This window comes from Sciurus vulgaris (assembly GCF_902686455.1).
Source record: "Sciurus vulgaris genome assembly, chromosome: 2".
In the NCBI taxonomy this organism is placed as follows: Eukaryota; Metazoa; Chordata; class Mammalia; order Rodentia; family Sciuridae; genus Sciurus; species Sciurus vulgaris.
Window position 1 is genome coordinate 149,098,232 of NC_136462.1, and position 6,000 is coordinate 149,104,231.

Here is a 6,000-nt window from a genome sequence, read left to right on the forward strand (position 1 = left end):
GTTCCTGTGCCAGTATGTTGAAGTGTTGGGCCTACCTTTTCTCCTAGTAGGTACAGGGTTTCTGATTTAATTTCTAGGTCTTTGATCCACCTTGAGTTGAGTTTTGTGCAGGGTGAGAAATAGGGGTTAACTTTCATTCTATTACATATGGATTTCCAGTTTTCCCAGCACCATTTGTTAAAGGGGCTGTCTTTTCTCCAATATTGATTTATGGTGCCTTTGTCTAGTACAAGGTTACTGTATTTATGTGGGTTTGTGTCGGTGTCTTCTGTTCCATTGGTCTTCATACCTGTTTTAGTGACAATACCATGCTGTTTTTGTTGCTATAACTCTGTAATATAATTTAATGCCTGGTATTGTGATGCATCATGCTTTGTTTTTATCATGAAGGATTGCTTTGGCTATTCTGGACCTTTATTTTTCCAAATGAATATCATGACTGCTTTTTCTTTTTCTTTGAAGAATGTCATTGGAATTTTAATAGGAATTGCATTGAACGTGTATAGTACTTTTGGTGGTATGGCCATTTTGACAGTATTAATTCTGCCTATCCAAGAGCATGGGAGATTTTTTCATCTCCCCCGGTGCTGGGGATCGAACCCAGGGCCTTGTGCTTGCAAGGCAAGCACTTTACCAACTGAGCTATCTCCCCAGCCCTTAATTTCACTCTTTAGTGTTCTATAGTTTTCATTGTAGAGGTCTTTCATCTCTTTTGTTAGATTGATTTCTAAGTATTTTATTTTTTGGAGGTTATTATGAATGAATGGTTTTCAAATTTCTCTTTTGACTGATTCATCATTAGAGTATAGTAACACAATTGATTTTTAAATTTTATCCTCCAACTTGATTGTCAGTTTGCCTAAAAATAGTCCTCTACACTGGAAGTTCTTCCTAGTTAGATTTTTGAATGCTTCATTTCACTGTTTTCTCACTACCAGTGTTGTTACTGGGAAGTCTGTTTATCCTTTGTTTCCCTTTTCTTTGTAGGTAAACTGATTTTTTTAGAATTGCTTATTTTTCTACCTCACCCCAACCCCAGATTGTCTTATCTTTATTATTATATTCTTTGCTCTTTCTGAAAAAGAATTTTTCCCCCTGTACTGAGGATGGAACCCAGGGCCTCAGATATGGAAGGCTGCATCCTCAGCTATATTTTCAGAGCTACATCCTCACGACTACATCTTCAGTCCTTTTTATTTTATTTTGAGACAAGTTCTTGCTAAATCCAGCAGGCTGGCCTTGAATTTATGATCCTTCTGCCTCAGCTTCCCAAATCTCAAGTCACTGGAATTATAGGCATGTATCACCAAGCCCAGGTTATTTCTGGAACTTCTATCAGTTAATGGGTGTCCCGGATTGCTCTTCTCACTTTCTTATCTTCTCTTTCCTAGTTTCTATGTCTCTACCTTTTATTGTTGTTCTATTTCCCGATAAACAAAACTTTCTCAACTTTATCTTCCAACCTCTTTGTTGAACTTTTATTTTTGCCTTTTTTTTTTTTTTTTTCAGTACTAAGGACCAAACCTACTAGTTCAGCCCTTTTAATTTTTTAATTTGATACAGAGTCTTACTGAGTTACCCAGACTAGCCTTAAACTTGCAATCCTCCTGCCTTAGTCTTCCAAGTCACAGAGATTACAAGTATGTGCTAGCATGCCTGGTAGGGTCTGTTATACTTAAATAGAAAAAAAAATTTTTTTGTTCTAGGGGTTCTTACCCACTGAGCCACATCCCATGCCTTTTTATTTTTATTTTTTTAATTTTGAGACATAGTCTTGTTAAGTTGCTTGGATCTCACTAAATTGCTAAGGCTGGCCTCCAACATGGGTTGTTCCTGCCTTAGCCTCCAGAGTCACTGGAATTACAGGCATTCACCACCATGTTCACCTTAAGAAAAAATTTATAAGCATACCAAGAAATGACTAACAAATGCTACCTTTGGAAATATAAAAACTACTGAGGAACTTTTATATTCTACTTTATGTATTCCTACACTGTCTGCATTTTTAAAAGAAAGTATTATTACTATTAAAATGGGAGGGGGGGCGGGCTGGGGAGATAGCTCAGCTGACAGAGTGCTTGCCTCAAAAGCACAAGGCCCTGAGTTTGATCCCCAGTACCGCAAAAATAAATAAGTAAACAAACAAATGAATAAATAAATAAATAAATAAAATGGGAGGGGGCAGTAATAAAGAATGCCATTTAGTTCTAAACAACTGACCATCAGCTATGTGTGACCATCAGTTGTACCCTTGGGAGAAGGGGAGTTCTTGACTGGTGAGCCTCACAGTAGTGTGATTGAGACCATTTTTTTTTTTTTTTTTTTCACTTTTGTCCCCTAAGTATCAATATCTCTTGGTTTGTGGCCTGTGTTTCCTTTTCTTTGGTACAAGGGATTGAACCCAGGGGCGCTTAAACACTGAGCCACAGCTCAGCATATTTTTGTATTTTATTTTGAGACAGGGTCTTGCTATGTTGCTGAGACTGGCTTTGAACTTTCAATCCTCCTGCCTAACCTCCCCAGTGGCCTGTTTCTTCATTTGCTTGTTTGCTTGTTCTTGTTTGTGTGTTTGTTTTTTCCCCTTGGGCAGTTTGGCTTTCCCTGCCTGAATACCATCTAATCTACTACCTAGGAGAATAAGCCTGGCTGCTTGTGGTCTAGGTGCTGCAAGAAAGAGAAAAGAAAAACTGAAGGTCTCGCTGTTTGATGTATAGACTTTCTCCTAATTCCCTCACTCTAAGCTTTTGCTGTCTCACTTGAAGTCCTTTCTTGCCAAAATTCCCCAGAGTTGACCTCCTGCCTACTGCCAGAGAGGAAAGGGTGGTCACCTGGTTTGTACCGTTGGGGAGGGGATCTGGACACCTAACTTCTCCTCACACATACCTCCAATCAATCTATGTGTTTTCAACCCTGCGACTCCTGAATCTGGGTTCCTCTGGTTCTCTTTCTGTATTCCTTTGGTGTAAATCAGCTTGCTGCTTCTTACCTTTTTCCCTTCATCTTTGGTTTGGTCTTTTGTGTTCTACTTTGTCCATTACTATTGGCCTGGATGCTGCTGGAGATGAGATGGGGGGAGAGAGGAGGAGCCATCTTGGGGTGGGCCATGACTGAGTGGGCCTGTCACTGGAGGCCTCTACCTGGACAGAAATTAAAAGCTAAGGCACAGGGTCAGGGGTAGAGCACTGGAGTTCAGTGGTAGAGGACTTGCCTAACATGCATGAGGCCCTGGGTTCCATCCCCAGTACTGCCAAAGTAAATAAATTTTAAAAAGTTAAGACATAGACAAGGAAAAATTGCACAAGAAAGACGCATCATGAATTTTAGGATTGGATCAAATTCCTTGTTTCTGAATTAGAACCCAGATGACTTGGCTTGCAGAGTGACAGAATGATTTCCTTAATAGTACTACTATAAACTTAGTTGTTTTCAGGTATTGATCGGCTGCTCTGGCGGAGGGTAGAATTCAAAACCTGAGAGATTTTTTTTTGCTGATCATCGCACTACTACCTGGGACATTCCCCTCTGAGGAATAGAAAGGAAATTCTGGAAATTTATACTCAACTGTATCCTTTGTCTAAGTAGGGGCTGGTCAACTTTTTTTCTTTATCTTTTCTTTTATGGTGCTGGGGATTAAACACAGGGAAGATTTACCATGGAGCTCCTTTTTTTTTTTTTTTTTTTCCCTGGGAAGGATTATATAGTAAATGATTTTTGCAGATAAAATGGTCTTGTTTCCCTGTAACTACTCACCTTTGCCATTGTCACATGAAAGGAGACATGGATAACAACATAAATAAATGGATGTGTTTGTATTCTAATAAAACTTTATTTAGAATGTCAGAGAGGCAAATTTGGTCCACTAACTAGTTTGCTGATTTTAAGTCTAAGTTGTTCTGATCCATTTTCATTCTTGATAAAAGAGTGCAAGACAATTTCTCTATTTCTGTAGTGGTTATTTTCAGGTTAAACTCAGAAGTTATAGTTTATTTTTGTTCTGGCTTCTTCTCTGCTGTTAGTTTAATTACTGTTACTTTATAAATAATGTGTGTCTTGTCCTTGGTTATTTTGCAGTGTTGTTACTGTATATCAAGATATTAACAAGTTGTTTCTGTTGTTGCAGCAGAGGAAAGTCAAAATAGAGAAGGTGGAGGGCGGCATTCTGTGATTCAGCATTTTCCTAAATTGTCTGCCTTGAAGATTGTGTGTGTGTGTGTGTGTGTGTGTGTGTGTGTGTGTGTGTGTGTCAGGGTGTGGTACTGGGGATTAAAGCAGGAGCACATTACCACAGAGCCATATCCCCAGTCCTTTGTATTTTTTGTTTGTTTGTTTGTTTATTTTTTGTTGTTGTTTTGAGATAGGATCTTGCTAAGTTGCTGAGACTGACTTCAAACTTAACCTCCTGCCTCTGCCTCCCAAATTACTTGGATTACAGGTATGCATCACTGCACCTGGCTGGGAAGAGCTATTCTTTAATTCCCGCCTCTCCATCCTTTCTCCCTTATCTTCAGATTGTGCCTCTACTGTTCAGATTTCTATGCCTCTGTACCTACAGGAATTGGAAATGTGACAATGGCCAGTGGCTAGGAGCAAGGACAATAAACATATGAAGCATACTTTTTTTTTTGGTACTGGGGATTGAACCCAGGGGTGCTTACCCTCTGAGACACAGCCTAGCCCTTTTATGATTTTATTTAGAGACAGGGGCTCACTCAGTTGCTGAGGCTGGTTTTGAACCTTTGATCCTCCTGCCTCAACTTCTCAAGCCATTAGGATTTCAGGTATGTGCCACCATGCCCAGCAAGGAAGCACACTTTCTTATACATTCATATCAAAACTATTTTCTAGACAAGTATGGATAAAAACTAGACCTAATCAGTATCTGCAATTTAAGACCAAAAGGGTTTCTTTATACATTGTTGGTGGTGTTGGGGATAGAATCCAGGGCCTCATGCATGGTAAGCAAACACTCTGTCACTGAGCCACATTCCCAGCACCCCTCAAAAAAAAAAAAAAAAAAAAAAAAAAAGATTTAACAAATTAACAAATTTACAAAAGTAGAATTGTAGAACAGAGTCTAAAGTTCTAAGGCAAATGTAACACACAAATGCACATTTTTGCTTTTCTGTTTACTAAGTAATATTTACCATTTATTGAACGCCTAGAGTTACGTTCTGTTCTAGCCTCCTCTTTCTCCATATTTCAGAATTGGTTCACTGGAACATGAGTTTCACTGATCTCTAACAGGAAGGATGTGAGGGAGATCTGGCTGCAACACCTGTCACCCCATTGATCCTCAGGGTTGATAGCTAACAGGAAGCTTCTGGAAGAGGAAGAGGGATGGGATTGTGTGGTCAAATACATTTGGGAAAGCTTAGGTAACAAGAAGTTCAGCAGGTTTCTCCCCAGTAGGGCTTCTCTGAGATGCTGCTGCTTCCTTCCCTTTTCTTTTCTTTTTTTGGTGGGGGATGGGTCTTGGGGATTGAACCCAGGATGTTCTACCAGTGTGCTGCATTCCTAGCCCTTTATTTTATTTTGAGACAGGGTCTTGGTAAGTTGAGTAGGGCCTTGCTGAATTGCTGAAGTTGCCTGGAACTTGTGATCCTCCTGCCTCAACCTCCTAAATTGTTGGGATTACAGGCAGGCACCACCACGCCCAGATCAAAGCTGCTGCTTCTTTTTTTATTTTATTTTATTTTTGTTGTTGTTGTTTTAAGTTGTATATGGACACAATACCTTTATTTATTTATGTTTATGCTGAGGAACAAACCCAGTGCCTTGCACATGCTAGGCAAGCACTCTACACTGAGCTACAACCCCAGGCCTCAAAGCTTTTTAATATGTGATGTGACCTTCAATGAAGGAATATAGCACTTTTCCAGCTTTTTTGGTCATACAGTAGTTCCTGAGCAACGTTTGCTTGCCCACTGTTGCAGTGTTCCATAATCTTCTTCCAACATCCAGTAAATAATTCTGTCTCCTAAAAATCTTTAGAATTTACTT